Raw genomic sequence first — 15,248 nt, forward strand, 5'->3', positions numbered from 1 at the left:
CGTTCAGGGTATGAGTGGTAAAGTAGGCTTAGGTGTCTATGAGCGCCAGTAGCCAATTGCCTTTTCAGTATCATCTTTTTAAATATAGTGACAGCATCATTCTGTCCACATCAGAGACATTGATTATAGTGAAGTGGGGTCTTGTAAAGGGACTTTGTCTATCTTGATAATGTGACTAGGGCAAACATTAGAATTGTCAGTTTGTTCTTAAATTATTCCTTGAAGTTCTGCAGCTGCTGCTCAGTTGCCTGGCAGCTTTTGGCACATGATTGTGCAAGCTGGGATCGCCAAGTCGTGCCTCGTGAATGTTGAAGACATGAACCATGCTGGTCTACTGATAAAGCTCATAGTATTCATATATTTAACCAATGCCCCTGTGTTCTGATGCAACTGCATTGTTCAGTCCCTTGCCTTCAGCCCATTGCACTGCAACCTATGATTAACGATGAGCTTCCATTTCCGGCCATTCTGCCTTTTCACCCTTGTTCAGGACCTTTTTGCCCTTTGTGGAGCTTGTATTTTCTGAAGTTATCTGCCAGTCACAAGTTATTATTTTGCTGACAGTGAAGTGCCATCCTGGTGCATGGTTATCATTCTTGGCTGCCAGGGCAATAGCAGACAATTTAAACTTGGCAGTATAATTTTTAAAATTTCTTATTCATTGTGTTCCGCAGCTGATAGCAGCAGCGGTAGTGTTTCAGTGGCTGAGCCAATGATGAAGGGAGAAGAAAATGAAAAATGAAATGTAGCTCCTGTAGAAACCTTCCATATTTAAAAGCAGTTTCCTCCATTCTTATCAAATAAATTTTGAATTGAACACCTCTACTTCATTTGTGTCGGCGGGCCTACCCCGCCACCAATGCCAGTGGATTAGCTCGAAATAAGAACAGCGTGAGAAACAGGGACACACTCAGTGCTGACTTCCAATCTGTTTGTGCTTTTCTCTCGTGCAATTCTTTTAAACATGAACTACCAACATGCCCAAGTATATACTCTTCATAGCCAGGATTGGCTTCCTAGTGGAGCAGGAACATGCTCACACTTCTTTTCAGCTCTGTGAATGTTTTATCTTCAACTTTTAGAACATTGAAATGATGTTACCTTTCGTAACTTCATATACTCCATGCCATGTGTGGAGGCTAGAGAGACTTCTTGCAGTAGCTTCGTTTGCACTTAGAGCTAGTTTGATGCTTTCTAACCACAATTGCGCACAACTGTTTTATATATAGGCTCAGTATTCAATGAAACGAATTTTAATCCTTACAAAGGCACTGTGGTATACGGTGGCTAATCGTTGTTTTAGATAATTTTTGTTTTGTTTTTTGTTCTTTTTGAATTTTTTTTATTTTGAACCCGTCGAGCTGGCTCGCGTACATGCTCGTGCGAGCGAAGGATAGATGGAACGCACTGAGTGATAACTTTTCTTGACCGAACTTCTTGTGTAGCTTCCACAGTGTTGATTGCTACGTATGGAATGGAGTATAGGGAATGTATGTGCCATTTGTGCCATCAATTTAGTGGCAAGTGCATAAAAAGCATAAACATAAGTGGTAGGGCATCAGTGGTTGCACAACGTGGTGTGATGTTTCGCTACTGCTCCAAATCTGTCGCAGGCAGTTCTACATTATGATGCAGAAAGAGCACATTTTGCAAAGGGTACTTATTTCTATAACTCAAACTTTAAATCTGTTCTTGAAATAGCTCGCTGCACCATTGCTGATACTTTCTTAGCATCCTTAGGATCCCTATTCTTCTTTTACCAGTCATGCATTACATGCATGGGCCGAGTTGTGGAACGTGTTGGTACAACAGCAAAGCCGTGGTTTTTTTTGTGTGGTAGCAATGCAGATGAATATGGATTGCTTTTTTTTGCAGGCGCATGTCGTGTGGTGCTGCTGCGTGTAGTTTTGCCAGCAAATGACCTTCTGTAAATGTCGCCGACAGAATTTTCTTGCTGTTTTTATCCATATTGCAATAAATAGTTTTTGAGCAAGGTCTTGACTTTGCTTATGGTGCTATTTATTTTTCTTCAAGGACACAATTCATCAGCTTTGTTGCAATGGAATTATAATCATGACAGATACAGCTATTGTGCAGTGAAAGCTTTCATTGCCACGTTGTGCTATGCTGAAATGACTTGACGTGTGTTGAGCTGCAGTGTCTGAGTAGGAGATTCATGTCTAAGTAATAATTTGAAATATCTACGAACTACAAAAACACTGATGTGTGCATTGTGGTCTGCCTCTACAAACCTTTTTCGTGATTGACAGAAAAATTGGTACTAATTGAAGCAATCCTTAGAGTAAAATAATTCAGGGACTTCTTTTTGAATGGAAAAACACAAAGATGGACGAGACAGAATTAAGTGCCAACTCCAAAAAACATTTATCGAAATAAGGTGTGAACATGTTTTCATTTGCTATGTGTTCTGAGATGGTTGACCAGGACAGATGCACAAGCTGGAATGGTTTGTATATATATTCACACCTTGTTTCAAGTTTTTTTTTTGGGAATCAGCCTTGTCCGTCCTCATCTTCTGTTTGCCACATCAGTTCAGTATAGATTACTGACGTGCCATTGCACTAGTTACAGTGCATGTCATATTTGGGACGTAGGGGGGATCAGTGACATTGTGAAGAACATGGCTTTTTGGCGTGCTCGCCACTACGTGCTACCAAAGGCACCACTGCAGTGCTTTGATTAACTGATGTGTGATATCCATTCTAAATGGTTAGCCAAAGTTGGTGGTACAATTGAAGTGCCAACTTATAAGTGTACCGAGACTTTGGCACCCCACGTATATGCTTGCTTAATAAACAAGAAATGCAAGCATATAAGTGAGCAGGCGATCGCTAACCTCAAACAGCACTATATTTTGGTGCCCTTTAGAGATATCATCCATTCCAGTATTTTAACAACATATTCCAAACGCTCTTAAGTATTCAGCCATGGCTTGTACGTTCCACCACAGCAACGGCATCTCAATGAATCCCGGCCGCGCTTGCTGCATTTCGATAAGGGTGTAATTAAAGAACGCCCATATACCGTGCATTGGGAGCACATTAAAGAACCCTAGATATTCCAAATTAATCTGGAGTCCCTCACTATGATGTGCCTCATATTAAAATCATGGTTTTGGCACAAGAAATGCCAGAATGAAAATGTTTGATACAATTGGTGCAAATTAACCGGATTTTCTCCATCGCATATGTTTCCATGTAAAATTCTTGACTGCCCTTGGAAAGGATTGCATAGCATTTAAGTTAATGGCGCACTTCGTAAAGTGACAGTAAAAAGAACGATGCCATAAAAGAAACACGCTTGGAGGCAAAAATTAACATTGTTATTTAGAAAAATCTATACAGCCGAGACGTTAAGTCTATTAAGAGTCCTGTTTAGTAACTAGACTTGGATCAGTAGGCCAATCATCAAGTGTGTCGAATATTTTAGGTAGTTCACCGTATTTCTTTAGGAGCTACACAAACCTTAAAGGATGACTTCGAAAGTCTGACCCGTACCCTGTCCACTCTTTCTCCTGGTGCCTTTTACGAGCATAGGACTGGAAATCAAGGGGCTGCTGATAGTATTTTCCTCTGAGTTTCACTTTAATTTGCAAAACAGTGTTTACCTGAGTGCATTTCAAAACCCTAAATTTCCTGTGTAGTTCCTGCCCAGACAGAAAGCAAAGCAGTATTGAACAGTATGGTGGGAACAACCAAGTCAAATATTACTGAGAAAGGAAGTGCTAAGATCATCACTAAGCACAGCACTGTGCGAGGTGTTTGTGTTTCTGATGGTAGAATTAAGCTAGGCAGCGATGACTGATTGCTGTGGTAACAAAAAATGTCTGCCATTCCTTTTTTTCTTTTCAGGGCCTTTTTTCACTGGCACTTCATCTTACCGTGCTTGGAGGAATTTGTATGCGGTACAATGGTTTCCTGACGAGGCACTTGTATACCAGAGCGGCGAGCTCTATAAAAACGAATGCTAATGCGAAAGTTGAGTGTTCAAATGTTACCTGTGGCAAGGATGATATATAGGATGGTGAAAATTATTTTGAGAACTCCACCAGCATATAATAAGCAAACTTTATGCCTTTGAACTTCATATTTATGCTGAAATAAATTTTCTTTAGATTTGTGTTGCATTCTATATTTCTGTAGTTTCCATTATGTGGCAAGCTTTTATCACATTTCACGTTTTTTTATGTTGCAGATGCTACGTACACCTGCTTTAATCTGTGTTTCATGCTATGAAGGGTGCAAATAGGCTTTATTTTCTGAATTCCCTGCAATCACATGCTTCTCTTCTTGGGCAATGGAGGACTTGAGAAATGTATTTTCCAAATCTTTTATTACAGTTATTGCAATGAGTGAATGTGCAACACAAAAATCAAGCTTGCACCAAGTGGTCGTATGGACGGATTGACTCCTTTAAAATTGCTGGCTTTACTCCAATATACTGAAGAAGGCCTCCGAAGTCAATGTGCATTCTTGAGCAGCATCTGTAATGAGTTCAGAATTAGTCCAGCTTAAGACAAGAGAGAACAAGGCACTCATGTAATGGAACATTTGTCACATTTCGCGAAATGGAGGGATGGAAATAACTTTCACCACCGATTAGTCAATTCTAATCAAAATAGAATGTAAACAGCAGATATTCTCTTGGGAACTGAAGACAGCACAGGGCCTTTAAGTCGGTTGTTAGTACGACCGCCTGATAGGCTTTGTGTATCTCCCAACTGTTACGATTTTATGGCAAGATGTCCCATTCATAGCCCTTGTAAAATTATCGCCGTCCATATGACAATCGTAAACAACTTTTCATTTGCTTCCTATTTATGGCTGAACTCATTTCAGCAGAATGCAAATATATAGCCATCAAGGTGTTTTTTTATTCAGAGAGTTACTACTTGTACCCACTATACTATTCTGGATGGATGGAAGGTAGGAGCGTCCCCTTTGAAACGGGGTGATGGCAGTTTCCACCATGCTCTGGTTTTTATATTGCTTTTTATTTTTGTTTACCTGTGTTGTGTGTTATTAAAATTTGTGATTTTCTTTAAATACGTCCTCCTACCCTCTTAACCTTACGTCAACTCGGCTTTTGAGCCACCAATCCTCCAACCGCCTTTTGCTAATTTCCACCGCGTATTTATTTACATGACAATTGTTATCTCTGAACACTAGGACCGCAGGAAGCGTGACTGTGGCCGCATCGACATCGGGATTGATACCATCACATTTTAGTATGAAGTGTTCCATTGTTTCTACATATTTACCATACACAGTACATGTGTGTTCTTCTTCGCTAAATTTCTTTTTATAGCTCCGCGTTCTAAGACATCCTGACCTAGCTTTAAAGAGAAGGGAACTGTCTCTTGAATAATCATAAAACGCTTCCTTCCTGATCTGCTGTTTCCAGTGTCGATATAGTTCCACACTACGCTTCTTTTCCATTGAATTTATTCAATTTTTACCTTCCGCATTTTTAACATGTCGTTTAAAGGGAAGCTGAAACGGTTTTCAATTTCTATGAATTGCTGGGATTGGGAAGAACAGACCTAATAATTTACGGTTCCGAAATTTTTTTTTCGTTTTGTTAATATAACGGGCGGAAATCGCTTTCTAAATCGCCCGCGCGGACACGCCCCCATCGCTTCCCGGAGCGCCGGGTGGGGACGTTGGCAGAGGAGAGAACCGGCGAGAGTGACGTCACGGGCGGAGACCGAGCCAACCGAGCTGCGCACCGGCGTGCTGACATGTGCTGGCATGCCTCTTTCCGTCCTGCGCTTTACTGAACGACGCTACGAGAGATCTGCCGCCGCCGCCGCCGCCGCTCACGTTTGTTTTGCGATTTTCGTAAACTGTTCTTTCCTTCTATGCTGCGTGAGTGCCTACAGCCAAGGGCGCCCAACAACATGCCCTCGTTCTGTGCAGCATTCGGCTGCGCGAACACAGGCGGGCGAGACGATGTGGTGTTTCACAAATTCCCGAAGGAAAAGAAGCTTTCAGCGCAGTGGGTACGTGCGGTGAGGAGAGATAAGTTCGTGCCGGCGAAATCAACTGTGCTGTGCTCGGACCATTTCCGCGACAGTGACTATCATCGGAGCTTGACAACGATGCGGGCAATCGGTATTCCAATTAAATCGGCGCGACTGAAGCCCGGCGTTGTTCCGCGTTGTTCCGCATCACTCTTTTTCCATTGGCTATATCATTTTCACACCTGTGTGTATGCTTCTTGCCTTGTCCAGCCGGTTCGACTCCTTTCTGGGCAAGTGCCACTTCCAGTACTGCCCTGCTGAGGCACACAGTCCTGAATTGTCTTGAACTTGTTACGCACTGCGTGCGCTTCTGTTTTTTCCTAATCTCTTGCACCTCCTGGCAGCACAAGCAGTTCTCTTCATCTTCCATCAATACGCAGCACATGCAGGTGCACCTAGTTTAATGAAAGCGTGATTAGGCCCCCATTGATGCACTGGAGAAATACGAACATTTGCAGCCATTAACGTCTGGTAACACAGTTTTAGCGTAGCCGGATAGCCTTACGACAAATGCGAAAACGCGTTGTTGCTAGCGTTGCTATACTCCGTTTCATACATCAAGTGCAACGCTGTGGAGGCTTGAGATACTTCTTGCAGTGGCTGCGTTCGCACTTAGAAAAAGTTCGGTGTTTCTTGACCCGATTTTTCAGAAAGCTTTCCATATATAAGCTCAGTTCGGAATGAAAATAAAAAAAGAATTTACCCATAGAAACCATCCTTGTACTTGTACGGCCGCTAACACGTTCTTTTAAAAAAATTTTCTTTTCGGTATTTTTTAATTGCATCCCGTCGCGGCAGCTTCACGTGCATGCTCGCGCGAGCAAACGCCGCTGGCACGCTGCGAAGCATAGACGGAAACGCGCGCAGTAATAAATTTTGGTGACCGGACTTCGAGCGTAGCTTCCGCAGCGATGCACCTGAGGTATCAAATGGAGTGTAGGCTTGCCTAGTGACATTCGACGTACGGTTCATTTATCGTGTTTACCACACGGCGGTGCTAAAACTGCCTAATATCTTTATGTCAACACTAGCATGGAGCACGCATACCTATTCTTGATCGAGCCACACTCGCAAAGTCGTCTAACCATAGTATGAATATTGCACATATAATACCTCTGGTCATCTCTGGATGTGTATGATAAGCAACTTCCATGACTGTACCTCACAGCACTGCATGTGCGCGCTTTGAAACGCGACACTTATGTTCGCGATCGTGTATCAACGCTGAAAAAACCACGGGACTTTAGACAAGCAGCGGCAAGGTGCTTGACAACGCGGAATTGCACCCGTGTAAATCTAATGAGAAGTTAGTGCTTCGGCATTCTTCCAGCAGCATGTTCCCAGTGACACTTTAGCGCATTTTTCTCCCGTCATTGCAACATGCAGCTACATGAAAAAAAAGCATATGTACGAGCTAAGATTTCCAGCGCGCAAGAAGGTGCACACATCGCTCTCGCTGTTGGCACACTCAATATCGTCGTTGACTCTGTTGCCGCCATCGTTTTCCGTATCGGCTGTGGGTTCAAACATGTACGGGGACAATACAAGCTGCCGGAGACAGCGAGAACGTTCCATCTTGCAACTCAACTATGAAGCCAGAACAGCAGAACCGCGTGCTACCAGAGCGAAAGGAATGGTGCTACGCATTGAAACGGAGACATGCGGCGGCGCCGACCGGCGACTACCGCCAACGACGTCACAGCGGCCCCGACCAATCACGGGAACCAGCGGCGTTCGCGCGATGCCCTGAGGCGCTGGTGCGCGTTTTCTTGGAAAAACAGCCGCCTGCGTTTGTTTCCGCCCCTTTTGAACCAGATATTCGTGTTCAGGGGACTCAAAACTGTAGAATGCCGCAGAGAACTCATTTTTTTCGAAAAGTGTTTCAGCTTCCCTTTAATGCTCTGTCTTTCTTCGTCTTCGTGTCTGGCATGCTTACTACTGGTTAGCTTCCTAGTTCTTTTCCGCCATTGTGAGTCAACGCTCTTTCTAAATAGGTATTTAAATACCTTGGCTGTCTACCTGTTATCGTCCAATTTTCTCAGACGTTTTTCTTATAGGATTTTACTCTGAGCTTCCCGTGCTTCGAACGATGCCCAGCCCATATCCCCCTTTACTGCTTCGTTTGTGGTTTTCCCGTGGGCGCCTAGTGCTAATCTTCCCACAGCTCTCCAATTTACTTCTAGTCTTGACTGAACCTCTGCCCTTAAACACAGGACCGCATTCCCGAAAGTAAGCCCCGGCATCATTACTCCCTTCCAAATACATTTCAGTACCTCATTCCTGTTGTACCCCACAATGCCCTATCTTTTAATATCCCGGCATCTCTTCGACCTTTTTCTATGAGAGACTGTTCGTGCTTTTCCGTGTACGTCTGCCCTTTGTTTATCCATACACCAAGATATTTGTATTTGGCCACTCGGGGTATTTCATGGCCTTGTATCGTAAGCTCCTGATCAGTTGTATTGTTCAAAAACGTGTATTGTTGATTCTGACCTACCAGCGGCAGCGCCACCACTAAAATGGTGGGCGAAATTTTGGCTATCATTATATGAATATTTCATGAATGCGCAATATAAACATTTCTGTTTTTTAGTGATGCACATAACGTTTTGATGCAAATTTCTGACGCAAATTTTTGGTGCGTATTTTTAAGTGTCCCTACTGGTAATTCTTTAAGAATAAACTCTGTATGTTTTCACTAATAAAATAACTAGTATTTTTCGAAAAATTTTCGTGTTTCTTGGCTTTAGCTGTAGTAGTAGTATGTTTTACATTCTAAAGTTGGCTGGCCGGGCTTTTCATTGGAGACTCAAGATAACGAACTCAGTTTCACTGAATGAATCTCCGCGGAGATAGCGCATTGCGTTTCCTTCTACTCTACTAAATAATGCAGTCAGGCATGGTCTGTTCTCCTGACTTGCACTCCAATACAGCATCAAGCAGCAGAATGTCGCCACCATTGTGGCACATCTCTCTTTACACATGTGGTTTTGAACAAATTAGACCAATTGTCAGTTATGCAGGTTCATTATACTGAACTGACCAACACCTTTTGCATAATACTGCTATAGCAAGCAGACTTGATTCTGCAAAATTGCTGGAAGTTGCAAATGGTGCATATTTTCAAACAGTTACAAAAATTTGAATATTCGAGACACTGTTGGGGTCTTTCTAAAGATACTATGGCAACTTAAGTTTGAAACATACTTGCTGCTGGTGTGTATTCACTGCATGTCCCAGTCAATCTCGTAACTAAGTTTGAACATCTCATGAATCCAAATATCAGAAGTGTTATTCTAAATGTCTGTCAGGAAGATATATATATATATATATATATATATATATATATATATATATATATATATATATATATATATATATATATATACAGCACACTCTCAGTTGTACGACCGTAGGTCTATCGAATATTTCAGAATAACGAACCTGTTCAAAATCCCCGGCAGTTTTCTTATAGCCTCTGTGCAAAACTGTTTCACTTAAAAGAATTTTGTAACGGTCAATATTTCAGTTTTACGAACTCGCTCAGAACACCAAGGCTTCTTTTTACTATCAGAAACGATGCCCGCCCTCATCAAACCGCCGCTCCAGCGGCAATGTAACGTCACTGGCGCTACAGCGCCCCTGGGGCAAAGTGGTGGCGCGGAAAAAGAACAGCAACGAGACATGGCCTCCGAGATCGCCCGCACAAAACGAACAAGCATGTAATCTTGGAGGTCATGAACAAAGTAACATCGCTGGCGCTTACAACGTCGCCAGAGCAAAGCGGCGATCTGTCACACCACAAACCGCGTTGCGTGTGTATATTTTTTTCCGCCCGCCTAGTCGTGGCATGGTCGTGATCTCTTTCTTTCGAAGAAGAGGCAACTGCCGAGCCAGTTTCAAGCCTTACAACTCTAGCTGAGGTTGTAGGGTACATTGGAAAGTTGAGAGACTTTGTGTCTCAACAGCAAGCTGTACCAAAAGTGTACAAAAACATTGACTCTTTGGATGGTTCTGTTACTTCCTGTGCTTTAAAAGTACAAGTGCAGAAGAAGATTACAGATTTTTTTTTCTAAGTGAGAAAGCCAGCATTATAACTGTTATGAACCTTGTACTTGTTGATATGTAAAATTCCATTTCACACATTTCTAACACTCTGGAAGCCATGTCTTTTGCTCCATGAACTGAACTTCAAACTATTGACTTTGTATGTCATGTCGTCTGTTGGTCTAGTGAATATTCAGTGTAGTGAACTTTCAGTTAAATCAACTATTTCCTTCGGTCCCTTGATATTCACTCAAGTGAGAGTTCACTGTATATATACACATCTATATATATATATATATATATATATATATATATATAAGCACCTTTCGGCCGATGACAGCAATCATTGCCTGAAAGAATACAATTTGCCGTATGGCAGCTTTGCAGGAAAGAACATGTAAAGCAATAATGCTTCGTGCAGCGATGCAGCTCGCGTGGTCATGAACAGAGCAAAAGACAATTATTCCTGGCGCTAGTACAGGGGCAGGTCGAATGTAAAGATGCGCTATTTTTATGCTCCTTCGTGCCATAGAAGTATCCAGCGAAAATTATTTTGCACAAGCTCCTTTGCACTAGTTTGCACCAGGCGGGCTGCTGCGCAGTGTCAGTCGCACCCCAAAGTGTTAATCTTCGCGGGAAGCGCGTACTTATATCGTGGTGCGAAGAACCCCGCGCTCAGGAGGAGCTGGGTGTATCGTTGCAGAGCAAAGCATAGGTTCCTCGCTGCCAACATGCTTGCTAAGACAGCACACGTATAATGCAAAATTGTACTTACATTTCGTCCCGTGTAGTCCGACGCACGGTAATGTGGCCAACGGGCGTGCGCGGCTGTTCAGTCAGTTCGCATAAGCGCCGCCGACAAGGTCGCAGCGTCTCCACCATTGCCATGAGAACAGGAATTATTTTCAGCAATGGGCGCCGCGTACAGTATTTTTGTGATTTACGAAATCTTGTTTAACAATACATACGCCACAGTAAACTTTGCTTTTAGCTGACTTTTTTCAAAGCAGCGGAAGTCACGTGACCTACTTTGGCCTATACTTCCACGCCCCGTTGTAGATTCTAGCGGTTGAAAATACGCCACCCGGAGCACAGAAACTGAAACCGAAATCGCTCGGTATGATAATGCTATTATTAAAATATTTATGGGGCATATATGAATCCCGCGGTGTATATCGTGCTTCCTGAAGCAGTACGAAACATTTGAATTGAAGAACGCATGAACGAAAATTTTCATGTCTTCACCCCTTTAAGTTTTAACCAATTTTGTAGTTTCTGCGGTATTTCAAAAGTTACACAGGCACATAAATATCCTTACGTGGAGTGAATGCGAAAGCATTAGAACGTTTCCGCGCGATACTTTTTGCGTCCTTTTTATCGTTTGTTTGATTTTGTTGGCCGCCAGAAACGTGCTTTCACGTCAATGTCTTTGTTTATTTACAGATCTCACCTTATATACTAAGTTCCTCGATGCGTAGTTGTAAATCTGATCTCATCATTTCTGCTTCCGTGATGTAAATGTCTTCGCATCCGATGGATACATTTCCGCTGCCCAGTATCTGTCACCTGGAATGTGTGATGGTGGATTAACGGCTATCAGCATTGCCTTGTGGTTGGTGATGTAGCATCCTGCGTACTTGATTTCCTCAATTGTGCACTGGGTGTAAAAGTCCATAGTCCGTTGAAGTCATTTGAGAAGTCGTAGCTGTTTGCGATGACGCTGCAAGCTTTAGTCTGAGATAGTCTTGCATCATTCTGTGGAAGTGAATACTGTACTTGGCGTTCTGGTTAAAGTCTCCGACCATGATCATGAGTCGGTGGCGTATGTTACGTGACATTTCGCATTAAGATTGTGACTGCAACAACTTCTGTCAAGTGTGGCGCCAAGTGAGCGCACATCACTATGAGGCTAGCTGAGAGTCGTATTGCACAGATTTCCTCGATTTGCAAAGTGCCGTGCAGGTCCAGTGGAGTTATGTATACAGCATTTTTGACGTAGAAGACTACTCCTGCTGTGACGTTGTTGGGGCGTTGAGGAGCACGAACAAAGCGGTAACCAGCCAGTTCTCTTGGATACGATAGGTGCATTGACGTCTCTGTCAAGCAGAGCAGTCGCGCTTGGTTGATGTTAACGTGATGAATGACATCTTCTCGATGCTTTCGCAGAGACCTGGCATTGACACACGAAAAGCTCATGGCAGCAAGGCTCGCCATTTCACTCTTCGTTGATTGTTTGTAGCGGATGATCGTTCAACCTTTGAAACTCGTTGGAGAAAGCTCTGTCGCCATTTCCCTTGTAGTGGTACAACTTCGTCATTGCCTATCTGTGTTAGGTAGAGTCCCTTGGTGTTGGTGACTCGGCTGAGTGCGACGTAGACCAATTCATGAGAATGAGTTTTCGCGTATTCTATTACATATGCGTCGTAGGTGCCACCTTGAGATTTATGTATCTTGATCGTAATTGCTTGTACGAATGAAAACTGGTTCCACCTCAGCTGTATGTGGGAGACGCCTTTTCCTTTAAGATGACCCGAGAGCTTGATGATGCCCACTGGAACTCGCTTCGGGGATATCCTGGCTTTGTTGTTGAGACAGTAGCGCCCCTTTGGCTATCGCCAAGATGCCAACGCACCTGGTAGCTCCCTCCAGAGTGTGATGATGGTGACATGAACGTCGTTCTGCATGAAGCGCGGTTTTCCGACGGGTCCATTCACCAACCCGTTGTTCACACCTAGCCTGCTGTTGCTCGTTTTCCGGAGAACTGAGAATGTCTAAGTTGTCGGCAGTGTCGCCCATTCATATGATGAATGCGTCCCTAAATGACTACTTGCGTCTCTCTTCGGTACGTTGAACTTACCTTCGTTCCCGCTCTTCTGTGATTATCGTGTCAGTGAGACTGCAGAGGTCGTTGATGGCGACGTTGTAGGTGTACTTCATCTTTCAATTCATCCCCCGATTGGCCTGGTTAACGTACTGGACAACGCACCGTATGCGTAGACATGGAGTACCACTTCGATGTTGGATGTACTTGGATGTACCATGTTGGAATTCAGTAGGAAAGAGATCCACGGATTGAAGTAGTTCACCTTGGTCTCCGTCATGTCTCCCTTTAGCATGATTTTAGTCTCGTAATTCTGGCGCGTACGATGGACATGTATGTGCTCGTTGCCGTCTTTGATGCTGTGATGCTTCCACATCTTTTTCATGTCGCTGTAGACTGTTGTCTCGAAAGCTTTGTGAAACTTACCGTGTTGAACTTTGGTGCTTATTTCGTTTATTTGGTGACTAGTGAGGGTAGCGCGGTTATGGCACCTGACTTGTGCATCGGTCAGAAGGGAGTTTTGAGTCGTCTGCGCGCGTTGAGTCGACTTTTGGTTCTGTCGTTCTTGTAGTATGCATGAGTATGTCCCGTGGGAATCGATGTAAGCGAATCTTTGTATGCTGTTTGCTTTGACTTATGATAATTACCCGTGATGTAGGCGGTGAGTGTGTCATTTCTTCTGCGTTTAGTTCAATATGAGAGTGTTCAGCTGATGTTACACATTACCTTGCGTGCACCACTGATCTTTGCGTAGGCCACAGAAGACACAGGGAGACATATTGTTTGAGGCGTTGTTGTGCGTCATTGTTCATAATGTCTGAGAGGCTCCAGCAATATCGTTGGCTCACATGGCACATCACAGAAGTGTTAAACTTTAATTGAATTACGGGGATGTACGTAATTCAATTAATGATGATGCGCATACATTGCATACATACATTTGAGGCCTGCACCACGTTTCGCTGCGACGCGAAGACGCTACTGTTCCGCATGGCGCTTCTTTCGGGCCTGGGTGTCCTCGACGCTGAGTGCACGTTATGGAGCTAGTTTTTCACGCCTGTTTACGTGCTCCTTCTGCATACGAGACCAGCATGTTTTTGAGACGCCAGCAGCAAGCGCTCTCTTCAGGCTATATTTACACTATCAAAGCTCAGCACGCGACCACCACGGCAGAGCACCTGCATTTTTTTCTCATAGGAAAACAAGAACAGCACGTGCCATAAGCCCCAATAGTGCGACGCTGCCGCGGTTGTCCCGGACGGGATGCGCGGAGGCGAGCGCCATGTGCTAGTGCTGTAAGAACCCAACGACAATCGCGACAAGACCATCACAACTGCGGCGCCGGGAAAGTCGGGAGGCCAGGAAAGCTTCGCTTTAAAAATTGCATTCCACTCTATGAATGTGGGCTGAGCGGAGCATTAAAAAAAGAGAAAGGACACCACTAAGTGTAAAAGTTTACGTATCTTAGTGTTTTCCCTTCCGCGTCTGTCGAAGCGTGTCCGCGTCTGTGAACCCGCAAAATCGTTAGTGGCTCAACCTGTCGAGGTGTCCAAATTGAAACGCGCCAAGCGCCTCAAGACGCTGGCTTGCCCGCAAGCACGGAGCAAGAAATATTTAATAGTGGAAACTCCGCTGTTTGCGGCGACCAGTAAAGGTCACAAGCCCGCGGATATATTTTCATGCTGGCGGCACCTGGCGGCATGGGAAGAAATTACCACCGTTTCGGTTGCCAGGGCAACCGGTTGAGCGTTTTGCTCCCATTCGGCCGCGCGCGTCCGACTTCTACCACGGAGTGGCCGGAACTGCCGGAGCCGCCGCGCCGCCTGCCGGGCGCTGCTTTTTTTTCTCCCTGCGGCTTCTACGACGCGCCGCATGGTGCCGCCACTGTACACGGTGGCGTCGGCGCATGCAACAATTGCGACTTTATCTGGTCGCCCGCGCTCGCTCGCGCTGACGGGAGTTTCACCTCCTATATGTCTTACTCCGTGCCCGCAAGTAATTTATGAGGGTGTTCTATAGCCCATTGTTTACGCTTGCGTCAGTAGCACAATCACTCCGTGTTCTTGTGGGATGTTCTCAAACGAACTCTGAAAATAGAGCTGCCGATAAGCCCTTGCGGTATTATCGGTTCTTGTCACGCGCAGACGCAGGGAGAGTGCCGGCTGACGCGATAATGCTTCTGTGTATGAGGAGCGTGTGGTAAACGCGTATGGATGCCAGAAATGCCGGCGTATATGCAAGGTCTGCGAGGCAGCACCTTACTGAATGCAATGCGTACACGAACAATGCCCTAGAGCAAGTGGTTTCAGGACTTTGCCAGTTTGGTACCTTTGAAAG

This window comes from Dermacentor variabilis, chromosome 2, assembly GCF_050947875.1.
Source record: "Dermacentor variabilis isolate Ectoservices chromosome 2, ASM5094787v1, whole genome shotgun sequence".
Lineage (NCBI taxonomy): Eukaryota > Metazoa > Arthropoda > Arachnida > Ixodida > Ixodidae > Dermacentor > Dermacentor variabilis.